The sequence below is a fragment of the Gorilla gorilla genome, chromosome 19, assembly GCF_029281585.2.
Source record: "Gorilla gorilla gorilla isolate KB3781 chromosome 19, NHGRI_mGorGor1-v2.1_pri, whole genome shotgun sequence".
NCBI classification, from domain to species: Eukaryota; Metazoa; Chordata; class Mammalia; order Primates; family Hominidae; genus Gorilla; species Gorilla gorilla.
The window spans coordinates 43,026,865-43,039,605 of NC_073243.2; positions in this window are offsets into that span (position 1 = coordinate 43,026,865).

Here is a 12,741-nt window from a genome sequence, read left to right on the forward strand (position 1 = left end):
GAGCCCAGAGGTGCTTTGTTCCACTCACATTTTCAGAGATAGAGTCCCTGCAGGCGTGGCTGTCACCTCTCCCACTTCATGTGTGGCATTTGGAGAAAATATTGCCATCAGAGCTCACCTTCTCCTAAATGAAGTCACACACCTACCTCCCTCTGATTCTGCCCAGTCTAAACAATACAAGAAATAAATGCTTCATAGTGGGTTTTGCTGCAACCACTTTCAGAAAACTGAGAAAAATCCCTTCTTGCCCTTTAATTTGATTGCATGGTAATGAAAGATAAATTCAATCAGATATAATGAGCTGTGTTGAGTCAGCATCCCAAACAGTGTGGCCAAAGCTGGCTCAGCTCTGCACCAGGTCACGGGTGTTTCTAAAGGGTCATGCGGACAGTCCCTTGCTTTTGGCCGCTGTCCGAAACCTCTCCGCCCAAGTCCCTGAATTAGAGCAGAACTCACAGGTGATGTAAATTCAGAAGTTAATTAGGGCAAGGGCAAGGCATGGGGAAGAGACCAGTGAAGTCTCTGTTCCTCGTCGGAAGCAGTTCTCAGTGCAGAGGGCTTTATCTGATAGCCTGAAGAACACATCCTCTGTTGTCACCACTTTCAGTTCCCTAGCGAGGGAAGCCTGCCAGCACTTCCTGTTGTTGAACACCAAGGACCCTTTCACTTGCCTGGGGCCACACCGGCAGCTCACAGCCACTCTGCCCAGCCGGGTCAGACCAGCAACCCAGGCAGGGCTGTGGGGCTGAAGCAGGGCAAGGGCACGGGCTTTCTGAATATTTGGTTGTTTGGGTGTCTGTGGAGTTTGGGAGAGCTCGTGACTGCATTTAGGAAGGAGGCTGGTGACTTAAGTAAACACGTGCTGCTCCAGAACAAATAGTCGAGAGTCCATTTAAATTCATTCTCCCCAGAGACTTTCGTTGCAAATACGCAAGGGTTGTGGGCTCATGGACATGTGCGCACACACGCAGGGTCTGCCCGGCAACTGAAGATGGAGAGAAATGCCATCACAGTGGCGATCCAATCTCACAGGGGAGGAAACGTGAGAGGCCTGACCCTTCCATGTTCCTCGCTGAGAGGCTTATGTGGGGTGAGGGACTGGGTCAAAACAAGGCCCAGCAATCATAGACAACTGTTCTTGCCACTGAGTCTCCGCCACATTCCTCAAAGCCCTGTGCACCTGATCCATACACCCGCATAGCTGCACATTCACGGGGAAAGGAGCCTAATTTCAGAACAGCTGCAGCTTCTTCACTGAGCCGATCATATAAACTTCCCCAAAGGCCCTGACAACAAGAATATCAAAACTCCAGGAAGAAGTTGAGTAAACAGGTCACAGTTACCTAAAGTGGCACTTGGCCAAGCCACCTGTGCCAACAGAGATCCAGGGGCTGAATGACCTCAACTGCTCCAGACCAGAGCAAGGAGAAACTTTACTGCAACAACATAATTGGGCCACCAGAGCCCTATGCACAAACGCAAAGGCAAGGGCCAGAAAGACACCCCAAAGCATGTCCTTACCTAGAGCCGTAGGTGTAAATGCCAAGACTCAGACCAACCTCAAGAGGAAGGTCAAAGGTCCACAGTTACTGTTCATCACGGAGGGAATGAGGGCTGTGGGCTGCGCATTGCTCTGGAGGTAGAATCGGACCAAGTCCTCTGTGCACAGATTGGGGAGAGGAGCAAGGCATAAGTTTAGAGAAGGGATCAGACACTCTCCAGAGAAGGATGGATGACAACTCCATGCAGCTGTCTGGAAAGTTCAGCGCTGTTCAGCCATTCCAGTGACTTTAGGGAATTAAGATGTTTGGGGTAGAAGTTCCAGACAAAACTCTGAATTTAGGCTAGCTTTCAGTTACATGAGCCAAAAACCTTGGTGATATTCTTGACCTCTCTCTTCTCTCTCTCTCTTCCCCCAAACCCCCACCCCTCCATATCCAATTTGTCAGAAATTCCTATTGGCTCTGTTTTCAAAATGTATCCAAAATCTAATTACTTCTCAGCACCTCCGTTGCTGTCACCCTGGTCCGAGCCACCATCATCTCTCACCTCAGTTGCTGGAAGGACTCCTCCTGGGTGCCTGTTTCAACTCTTGGTCCCTTACAGTCCACAAGGGAGCCAGAGAGATACTTTTAAAATATGTCAGATGATGTCCCTTCTCTGCTGTGAGAAACCAACGTCCTCTCACTGCCCGAAAAGATCCTACACATTTGGCTCCCGCAGCAGCTCTGCCCTCATCTACGGCCTCTCTCCACCTAGCTCACCTGCTCCAGCCACACCGGCCTCCTCATCGTCCTGACCAGGACCACCTGTGCCTCCTGGGTTTCCTCAGGTGCAGCTCCCTCAGCCTGGGGAACTCCTTCCCGAGATGCATTCATGACTCACCCACCTCCTCAGCTCCTTCAGGCCTTTTCTCAAATTTCAACTTCTCAAAAAGCTCTGCATCATCTAAAAATTGCAAATGTATACAACCCTTCTCTAAACTGCTCTATTTTTCTCGCATCACTTTTCCCTTTCTAAGGTTATATTTAAGCACATATACACACATGAAATGCATTCATTATGTATTTATTATGCCTTTATCTGTCTTCTCCCAAGCTAAAAGGTAGAGCTCTGTGAAAACAAGGAATTTCATATTATGTGTTAATTAGTGGATCCTGTGAGCTTAATATAATGTCTGGCATATAGATGGTTCTCAATAGGAACAGTTTAAATCAACAAAGTAATTTAGGGTTTAAAAAATATATTTAGGCTGGGTAGGGTGGCTCAAGCCTGTAATCCCAGCACTTTGGGAGGCCAAGGCGGATAGGTCACGATGTCAGGAGATCGAGACCATCCTGGCTAACACGGTGAAACCCCGTCTCTACTAAATATACCAAAAAATTAGCCGGGCATGGTGGTGGACGCCTGTAGTCCCAGCTACTCAGGAGGCTGAGGCAGGAGAGTGGCGTGAACCCGGGAGGCAGAGCTTGCAGTGAGCCGAGATAGCGCCTCTGCACTCCAGCCTGGGCAACAGAGCAAGAGTACATCTCAAAAAAAAAAAAAAAAATTATATATATTTAATGGTCCCTTTACCAGACTGGAAGCTTCCTCATGGTGGAAAAGGTGCCATCCCTCTATTAATATATGTAATATATATGTTAAATATTTATTGAGCATCTACTCTGTACTAAGCACTATGCTGAGACCTAAAATATAATGATGAACAAAACATGTATGGTCCTGCCTTCACAATGCCAGTAATCTAATGACTAGAGACAGACACTTAACAACATCACAAATAAAGAGAAAATTACAATGGACATAAATGAACGATTAAAATAAGAATGGGGGCCAGGTGCAGTGGCTCAAGCCTGTAATCCCAGCACTTTGGGAGGCCGAGGCAGGTGGATCACGAGGTCAGGAGTTCAAGACCAGCCTGGCCAAGATGGTGAAACTCTGTCTCTACTAAAAATACAATAATTAGCCGGGTGTGGTGGCGGGCGCCTGTAATCCCAGCTACTCGGGAGGCTGAGGCAGAGAATCGCTTGAACCCAGAAGGTGGAGGTTGCAGTGAGCCAAGATCGGGCCACCGCAGTCCAGCCTGAGTGACAGAGCAAGACTCTGTCTCAAAAAAAAAAAAGAAAAGAAAAGAAAAAAAAGAATGGGAAAGATATTATGTTTTGGGTTAGGTTGGTGGCAGAGGAGAGGGAAATTACTGAGGAGAATTAAGATTTATTTATGAGAACCTAGTGATCTTGAAAAAAAAGACTTTTAAAAGAAAATACAGGAGTTATGGCTGGATTAAATGGTGTTGAGGAGAATTTTATGACAAATGTGAGTTCCAAATTTCTGGCTTAAGACATTGGGCGGATAAAATTGCTGTTGTATGAATTGATGTAATAGGCTGAATAATGGTCCTCCGAAGAAATTCATGTCTTAATCCCTGGGAGCTGTAAATATTCTCTTATTTGGAAAAAAAATTAGTCTTTGTAGATGTAATTGAGGATCTTGAGATGGGGAGATGATCTTGGATTATCTAGGTGGAACCTAAATGCAGTCGCTTGTATCCTTATAAAAAAGAGGCAGAAGGAGATTAAAACACACACACACACAGAGGAGAAGGCTATGTAAAGGCAGGGCAGAAAGAGAATTGAAGATGCTGGCCTCCAAGATTGGAGTGATGCCACCACAAGCCAAGTGTGACAATTAATTTTATGTGTCAACTTGACTGGGCCATGGAGTGCCCAGACATTTGACCAAACATTATTTTTAATGTGACTGTGAAGGTGTTTCTGGTTGAGATTAACATTTAAATGAACAGACTGAGTAAAGTATATTATCCTCGCCAAAGTGGGCTGGCCTCATTCAATCAATTGAAGATCGGAGTTGAAGAAAAAGGCCAAGTAAGAGGGAATTTCTCTTATGTGACTGCATGAGCTGGAGCACTGGTCTTCTCTAGAGAGCCAGTTTGATCCTATTGGTTCTGTTTCTTGGGAGAATCCTGACTAATACACCAAAGAATGCCAGCAGCTAACAGGAGCAGTAAGAGGCAAGGAACACATTCACCCCTAAGGCTCCAGCGGGAGTACAGCCCTGCCAACACCTTGATTTCAACCCAGAGGAATTGATTTTAGATTTCTGGCCTCCAGGACTATGAGAAAATAAATGTGTGCTGGGTTAAGTCAGCTCATTTTTAGTAATTTATTACAGAAGCCATAGAAAATTAATACAATAGGAACTATTACACAAGAAGAGTCTAAGTGTGGGGTGGTGGTGTATCAAGATTCCTTCTGGGGACAGGCATGGTGGCTCACGCCTGTAATCCCAGCACTTTGGGAGGCCGAGGCAGGTGGATTACCTGAGGTGAGGAGTTCAAGACCTGCCTGGCCAACATGGCAAAACCTCATCTCTACCTAAAAATACAAAAATTAGCTGGGTGTGGTGGTGTGCACCTGTAATCCCTGCTACTCATGAGGCTAAGGCAGGAGAATCGCTTGAACCCAGGAGGTGGAGGTTGCAGTAAGCCAAGATCGTGCCACCACACTCCAGCCTGGGTGACAGAGTGAGACTCTGTCTCAAAAAAATAATAATAAATTAAAATAAATTTTTTAGGCCGGACGTGGTGGCTCAGGCCTGTAATCCCTGCACTTTGGGAAGCCAAGGCGGGTGGATCACAAGGTCAGGGATAGAGACCATCCTGGCCAACATGGTGAAACCCCGTCTCTACTAAAAGTACAAAAAAAATTAGCCAGGCGTGGTAGCGGGTGCCTGTAGTCCCAGCTACTCGGGAGGCTGAGGCAGAAGAATGGCGTGAACCCGGGAGGCGGAGCTTGCAGTGAGCCGAGATCGCGCCACTGCACTCCAGCCTGGGCGACAAAGCGAGACTCCGTCTCAAAAAATAAATTAATTAATTAATTAACTTTTTAAAGTTCCATTTGGAACATGAAATCTGAGATGTCTAGCACACGCCTCTGGAAAGGAAGGCCGAATAGGGATTTGGATACGCAGGTATGAGACTGACAGAATGGTCTGAGCACAGCCTTGAAGTTCCAAAGTCCCAGGGACTGAAAAGCTGTGGGAAGTGAAGTAAGAAAGAAAGACAGCCAAGCACGTGTCCTGAGGAACTCTCAACATTGGGAGATCAGGTGGAAAGGTAGCCTGAGAAAGAAACTAGGAGAACATGGGGTCTTGGAGGCCAAGGGAGGTGAGTCGTTTTGAATGACAGGGTGATCATCCCTGGAACAGAATCCAATCTGGAGTACATTTTATGAAAATGATGAGGAGGAAGCAGAAACAGCCTGTGTGGGTGACTTATTCTTGAAGTTTGGCTTGGAAAGTGCATAAAGAAAGCAGATAGTTGCTATGAATATTGGATCCAGGAAAGCTTTTTTTAATTCTTATTTTCATATGGCAGAGTTTAGGGCAATTACATATGATTTGGAAAATGACCCAAAAACAGAAATGGTTGGAAATGCAGGTAAGAGTGGGGCTACCTGCTGAAGGCTGAGAAGGCAGAAACGGAGGATTCAGAGAGCAGGTCTCAATCCTGGCTGTAGTTTAGGATCCCCTGGGGACATTTTTTAAAAATCCCCATACCCAGCCTAAACCCAAGATAAATAACATCAGACTTTTTTTTTTTTTTCTTGGAGACAGAGTCTTGCTCTGTCGCCCAGGCTGGAGTTCAGTGTCGTGATCTCGGCTCACTACTGCAAGCTCCGCCTCCCGGGTTCACGCCATTCTCCTGCCTCAGCCTCCCGAGTAGCTGGGACTACAGGTGCCCGCCACCACACCCAGCTAATTTTTTTTTTTTTTGTATTTGTAGTAGAGACGGAGTTTCACCGTGTTAGCCAGGATGGTCTCGATCTCCTGACCTCGTGATCCGCCTGCCTCGGCCTCCCAAAGTGCTGGGATTACAGACGTGAGACATCAGACTTTTTGCTTTGGAACCCAGGCATCAATCATTGTCAAAGCTCCCCAGGTGATCCCAATGAGTGGTTCCGGGGATTCAGAGCACACTTGGAAGGTGTGGCAGGGCATCCAGGTGCATGTGCTGGCACACGGAGAGGTAGGTTTGAAGGTTTGGTGGATGTAAATTAAGGAGTTCCTAACTTCAGCTTTCTATTTCCAAAATTCAAGGCAAGGTCATATACTAAGCATGTGCTGAACATGTAATGGAAGAAGGGGGAGGCTAAGGGGTGAAGAAACGTAAAGATGACACAGTTCATCCTGAGAGTGGAAAAGGGAAGATGCCCCATCTGGAGAACTATGGCAAGAATGCCGGGCAGACTGGGAGTTTATAGCCATGCCATCCAGCCATTCATTCCCCTGACAGTTGTCAGACAGATACCAAACTAGGGGATGGGGCTCAAACATAAGAAAGACATTGTCCCTGACCTCACAGATTTCGCAGTTCAATGGAGGAGGGACACATATTAACAAACAGAAGATTCCGGTGCTACAATTGAGTCACACAAGAGAAATTGGGAACTCTAACCCTTGGGGAGACAGAAGCATCTCCTCGGCACATAGGATGCTCCTGAGACGTGCTCCTTAATCTCCAAGCACCTTACTGTTGTGGGAAAACAAAGGGAGATACAGCGCAGTCCATATCCTCCAGGGATCGCTAACGCAGCCCCAAAACAGTTATGACACATCAGCAGCACCGTGCCACCTGGGGCCTCCAAGCAGGAGAAAGTCTGGAAGGGCGGCAAGGCTGAGGTCAACACGAATTTTCAGGTGGTAATCTTCAAGTGACATTCAGAAAGTGGTCACTAGGTGGCAGGGTTAACATTTGCAAAATAACTCCTGCCACTGCCTACCGTGTACGAATGAACCTGAGGACACTCCATGCCAAAAACCCAAGCTTCCAGGCCTGCCTGCAGTTTGCTGTGCCGAGGTAGCCAGCAAGAAGAGTGATCAGTCGATGATTTCAGGTGGCTGTTTAATCTGAACTCACTAGCCCGTGTTTTTTTGGTTTCATTTCTCTCCAGTTCATATGTGCCTCTTGAGCACTTGAAATGTAGACTGAGAAACTGAATATTGAATTTTATTTCATTTTAACTTGTTTAAACATTAAACATTATTACTCGATTCAGTGGTTGAAAAACTTTTAAGTGTGCCTGGAACAACTTGGTTATGTCAATCTAGTTTTTTGGCTATGAATTTTATGAAATCTAAATACAGATCAAATATTTCCAATGAAAATATAGGGCCAAAATTGAGATGTGCTGGAAATGTAAAACAAGCCCTGGATTTTGAAGACATAGTATAAAGTTAGAAGGTGAACATCTCATTAATATTTCACATCAGTTACATTGATTTTATATGATTGCAATAATATTTTGATATATTGAGTTAAATAAAATATATTCCTGAAATTAATTAATTTTTCACTTTGGGGCAGGGAGGACTGCCATGTCATTTATTAAGAGTAAGCAAAATGAAGCAAGGAGCTGCTCTGGGAACACACAGGGTGATGGCACAAGAACACAATAGCTAGCGTGTCCCACAGTCCCGGAGGCCCCTGCCCGCTTCCTCCACCAGGGCCTGCCCAGGGTCTCAGGGTGGCCTCCCTACCCTGCTTCCCTCCAGACCCCTTCCATCCCCTTGGAAGGGCATCCTCCCTCCATACAGGGCCAGGTATTTTTCTCTGGATTTAACCAGACAACGACATTTTATTTTCTGTTCATCTCCTCCAACCACCCAACTCCCACCTCCTCTCCCTCCTCCCACTTCTCTTCCCTGCCTCCCTTTTGACTGAAGAATCCCCACTCCCTTGGTCTTCCAGTGAGGCCGCAGTGACTAAAGGGGACCCCTTCCCATCCACTCATCCCCACCCTGGTCCAGTTTCCCAGACCCCGATGCAGTTGGTTGTAAATTCTTCCAGGAGCTGTTTTCTGTCTCCTTTTTGGGAATTTTTTTAAAGTAAAAAACTTAAAACACAAGTTTAAAAAGCAAAATGTGGAAGAAGAAAGCAATGACAGATTTGTTTGGTGATTTTCTTTTCTTTCTAAGGTGGGCTACTAGAAAACTTACAGTTGCATATGTGGCTCCCATTTCTACTGGGCAGTGCTGCTCAGAAGGATATGCAGGGTTCGCCCAGGCAAGGAGACCCATGTTTAAGGAGATGACAGAGGCTGGGAGAGCACTGCCTAAGAGAAAGCCTAGGGGACGAGGCTGGGTTGGGGTCACAGAGCATCGGGCTGGCACTCTCCCACCTCGCTCTGCCCTTGACCCCGACTATGACTAAATGGACATTTTCATGGGCAAGGAAGGAGACAGGATTCAAAGTTTTCTTCAAAGCATTGGGCAAAACTGGTTGTTTTGGTGGGTTTTTTTCCCTTCTTCAGGATTCCCTGATGCCTTCTTTCTCTTGTTTGATCTCTGGAGCCAGACTCCCTAGGTTCAAGCCCCAACCCATCCATACAGTGAATGACCTTGGGCAATTTACTTAGCTTCCTTGTGTTTCTTTGCCTAGAAAAGACTACTCAGAGTCTAGGCATAGGATTACATTAGTTTGCATCTCTAAAATACTTGGAACAGTACCTAGCAATAGTAAGCACCATGTGCTAGATACTCATTTCTCAGACAAGAGAGGGATAAAAGGTAAATTTTAATGAACTTTCTTATGAAAATGGTAAATGCTTCATATTCTGTTAATTTAAAAAACATCAGCAACCTTCCAAATTCAATTCTGCTGATGAAAGTATATGTATTTTTTTAAAAAATATGACAATCCAAAAAAAAAAAAGGTGCATCTATTTGGGAAGTGTGGGCCATGGCCAGGCTATTTTCTTGTTAGAATTCTGGATTGGGAGCGGGCCATCTCCTGCCCTGGAAAACAACCAGCTCTTCAAGAATCCAGCTCCACTGCACCCACACAGAGCTTGAGGCCTGGGGATAGCAGGTGCCTTAACCCCTTGTCATAGGTCTGAATTGCAATGGAGCTCAGTCATTTCCCGTATCAGCACACCATTTTGACTTCACATTTTGACCTCTCCAGAAACTAGCAAACCGCAGTGCCCCACCCAGCTGTGCAGGTTTCTCTGAAAACCACAGCCTAGGCTATCTCCAAATCAATTCTGAGAGTAGTTTTGACATGACTGACTCACTTGAAGCAAACATTTTTTGTCATTTGTTCAGTTTCTTTATTGACTCTTGACTATTTAATGTGCATGTTTCAAAGTTACAAGTCAGCCTCGCTTGATACAGCCAAGATATGTGTAGTTAAATTTTTAAAAATCAAGTCATCAAAAAACTTGCACCAGGTTTGTTACAGTTGAAAGAAATTCTACAAGGAACTCTAGTCTGTGAGCACAGTCACAAATAATATGAGTCCTTTGATAAATTAATGTTTATCAGTTCTACAAATTAAAAGTGTTACGGTAGATTTGCTTAAAGCAAATTAAACTATATTTAGAAGGTGGGAACAGAAATTTTACAATTTCCTCTTTTTACTTCTTTTTTTGTTTGTTTGTTCATTAATTATAGACTGCAACAGGAACTACAGTAGTTATATTCCAACGAGAAAAACTATGCTAGAATTTGAAACTAGAATGTTAGAATATCACCATACTTGGCCATTGCTGATGGTATCTCTCTGTAAGGACTTTTTCTCTACCTTGATGTCTGTTTATGGCTGGTCTGATCATGGTATATGCTTATTCTGCCATATAAACTGGATTTTTTCTCTGGTTGAAAACCCAGGACACACCAGTTCTTAGCTTCTTATTTTCTTCTCCATAGGCTCCATATCTTGCATCTCATTTGGGAAAAAAAGTCAAAAAGTTAGATTTGCCCTACCTCAGAGGTGAACTGCCTACTGCATTGGCCAATGTCAGGGCTCTGGGGCATGTCACATCTCAGGGGGCTGGAGCCCACCACTCCCTGACTTACCTCCTACAAACACATCCCACGGTGCCTCAGCTGGACACTAGGTCCCAGACCCTGAACTGGAAGAAGCTCAGAGCCGGGATCTCAGGCAGGTTTCCTCTTTGATGGTGCTGGCTGCTGAGATGATCAGGCATCTGAGCAACCCCAAGGACTCAGATGAGTGGGCCCCAACGAGACACCGAGGGAAGAAAACAAAGGGTGCTACCTGGGCCTTCCACAGACCAAGAAAGATGATGATCCCACAGAAACAAAGTTCTGGTGAATGAGGAACAAATGGGAAGGTATGACAATGAAAAGCCACAGCTTAAAGTGAGGTTCAACAATAAAAACAAATATAAAAATCTGAGGGGACGAAAGCTTAAAGAGATAGGCCCAATTAAAGCAAGAACTGAATGCTGACCAAACTGGCCTTACAGGAAAAAGACTTTCAGAAAGAAAATGCAATCGAAGTGAAATGAATGACAGGCAAAGAAACAAATGCAACCTATAAAAATCAAAGAAAAATAATGAAGATGTGTTTTCCTGAGCACGGAGGTCACAGGGATTGAGCAAGGTTTTGACCAACTCTCCATCAATCTCCACATAATAAAGTGATACATTTCTGCAACTGGGGCTGGTTTGGTTTTGTTCTTAAGTCAGAAATTATAGTTGTTTCCAGATCTTAGGCTAGAATCGAAAACTTGGGAAACACTCGGTATTTTTTATTATTTTGAAATTAAAACTCCCAAATGTAAATTGCCCCAAACTAGCAAATCTCAAAAACCTAAAAATCTTACATATGTTCCAGCCATGCAGGAGCTGAAAGAGAACTGTTTACAATAGTTTTGATCAGTGTTATTTATAAAATGGAAATCTCACGAGTCTACTTAGAGCAAGTAGCACTTTTCTCTGGGGAAGTTATTGGGGAAAAGCAAAGCATTTTGGTCCCAGCTATACCAAATTTGGTGGCTTTGGGCACTTATTGGAAGGATCCAAACTCTGCTTTAAAATAGAAACACGTATGTGAGACTCAAGTCATCTCTAGAAAGATGTTTAGAAAATATGTGCAAATGTTCAGATATTGCCACAATAAAAACCCTCTGCAGAATCTTAACCATTTACTTCTAGTTCCCAAGCTCGTCCCCGAGCCCCTTCATATTCTACCCAGGGCACTCACATGCAGGATGACTGCTGGAGATCTTATGTGATTGGGGAGAGCCTCCCTCACAGGAGAAAGAAGCCTCAATAAGCAGAGATTGAGTATACAGATCTGGCAAGTCACCTTAATTAGCTTCTTCATATGTACAAACATTTCCTCACAGCCCTACTTAATGATCAGCGGTCATCATGTGCCCTAATTCAGAGACTCTGTATCAGCAATAAATTGGGCCTGGGGCAGCCTCCTCCTGCCCTGTCATTAAAGAGTCCTATTTACTGTGGCCTTTGCAGTCACTCCATCTCCTTAGCACTGGAAAGTCACTACAGCTTGCAGTGTTTACTTTGGTGGTCAACAGCAATAGGCACTCAGTGGTCCCGGCAGTAGCTCAGAGCCCGTAGATTCTGTGCAATTAAGAAAATACATCTGCATGAAGTGAGGAGTGGCCCACGGGCCTGGGGACCAAGTCAGCATGTCCTTGGCATTTACTAAGTCCAGATGTCTTTATCTTCTGGGCAGGAAGTCAGAGCCTGTCCAGATGGCATCTTGATTGCTTTTGGCCCAGCTGATTAAATTTCTAAGGCTGACATCTCTTCCAAATACCCTCTCCATCCTATGAAATGTGGTTGTCAGATGAGTGCCAGAAAGAATCCCCACAGAGGACCGCAAACTGGGAGGGCCTGAATGCAAACCTGAGCGCCTGAGAAGTCCGCGCTGAACACATTTCCTGCCATATGGCTGGGGTTCTGGGATTCTTTCCACTACAAGCCAGGGGATTTCTTGAGAAGCAGTATGGCGGGGAGCAAGACTGAGCCTGGGATCAGACAGAGAGAGTTAGGAGCCCTGGAACTTCCACTTTCTGACCTGCGAACTTGCGTGTATTTCTGAACCACTCTAACCTTTGTGCACTCATCTATAGATTTGGGATAAAAATAGCACCTACATCACGTGAACCCGGGAGGTGGAGCTAGCAGTGAGCCAAGATCGTGTCACTGCACTCCAGCCTGGGCGACAGAGCAAGACTCCGTCTCAAAAAAAAAAAAAAAAAAAAAAAAAGGACCTACATCAACAAGTAGTCCTGAAATTATATGTGATAAATAATGCACATCAAGTGTTTACAAGAGTACCTGGCATATAGTCTGTATTCCCTTCATATATTTTATTTTTGCTCTTCCTTTTACTTTGCCTCCTGAGGAGCTGCTCCTTAAAACCACAAACTGAATATGGACAAT